Here is a 1,123-nt window from a genome sequence, read left to right as displayed (position 1 = left end):
GACCAAGGTGTTACGTTACTCTGTCTCATGCCTCTCGCTCTATTCTCGTGTTCCTTCTCGCATACATGAAATTTTGAGGCAACGCCCGTGTAAGCAATTGCAGGCGAAACGTGCAATCATTTCCATTACAGATGATCACCTGTCATTGCTTCTTAGTCTCTGCAACATAGTCTTGGCAACATACCCATCATCATCCCCCCTCCCCCCATCCCCTCCCATCCTGGAAGGTTGTCTCCTGCTCCTTTTCCTTTTCCTCCTTTTTCATACTCCCTTATTCTTTTCTCCCTCCTTTTCCTCCTCCTTCTCTCCTCTCCTCTTTTCCTCTTCCTTCCCTTTTCCCTCCTTTCGTATTTCCCTCTTACTCCATTTCCCCCATTCTTCTCTTCCCTCCTATCTCATACTCCCTCCTCCTCCTCCTTCTCTTCTCTCCTTCCTCCCTTCTCAGTCTCCTTTTCTCCTTCTCCTTTCTCATACTTCCTCCTTCTTTTCCCCGATAGGTTGTTTCTCTTCCTCCTCCCCTTCCTATTCTCCCTTTTCTTTCTCCCCTCCTCCTCTTCTCCCTCCTCTCTCAGTTTCTGTTCCTCCTCCTCCTCTCTCACCTCCTCCTCTTCCTCCTTTCCTTCCTCGTAGTGCCCATCTCCCCTCTTCGCTCTTCTCCTTCCCTTCTTCTTCTTCCCCCTCCTCCTCCTCCTCCTCGTTCCATCATCTTTCTTACCCCCTCCTCCAACCCCATCCATCTCCCTCCATACTCCTTCTTCCCTCTTCCATCTTCCTTCACCCTCCTTCCTCCTTCCCTCTTCCATCTCCGTCTTACCCCTTCCCTCTTCCATCTCCCTCTTCCGTCTCTCTCTTACTCCTTCCCTCTTCCATCTCTCTCTTACTCCTTCCCTCTTCCATCTCCCTCTTCCATCTTTCTCTTACTCCTTCCCTCTTCCATCTCCCTCTTCCATCTCCCTCTTACTCCTTCCCTCTTCCATCTCCCTCTTCCATCTCCCTCTTACTCCTTCCCTCTTCCATCTCCCTCTTCCGTCTCTCTCTTACTCCTTCCCTCTTCCATCTCCCTCTTCCATCTCCCTCTTACTCCTTCCCTCTTCCATCTCCCTCCGCCAACACACTCAGATAA

General features: G+C 50.7%; 1 protein-coding gene across 1 annotated transcript in view; it reads left to right on the top strand.

Annotated features, from left to right (window-relative positions):
* LOC125045984 (nematocyst expressed protein 4-like) overlaps positions 1 to 1,123 on the top strand; it is a 3,225-nt gene that overhangs the window by 1,125 nt on the left and 977 nt on the right. The gene's annotated exons all lie outside the window — the stretch shown is intronic.

The sequence above is a fragment of the Penaeus chinensis genome, chromosome 38, assembly GCF_019202785.1.
Source record: "Penaeus chinensis breed Huanghai No. 1 chromosome 38, ASM1920278v2, whole genome shotgun sequence".
Lineage (NCBI taxonomy): Eukaryota > Metazoa > Arthropoda > Malacostraca > Decapoda > Penaeidae > Penaeus > Penaeus chinensis.
The sequence above is the reverse complement of the archived record's forward strand: the minus strand, read 5'-3'. Positions and strand labels throughout refer to the sequence as shown.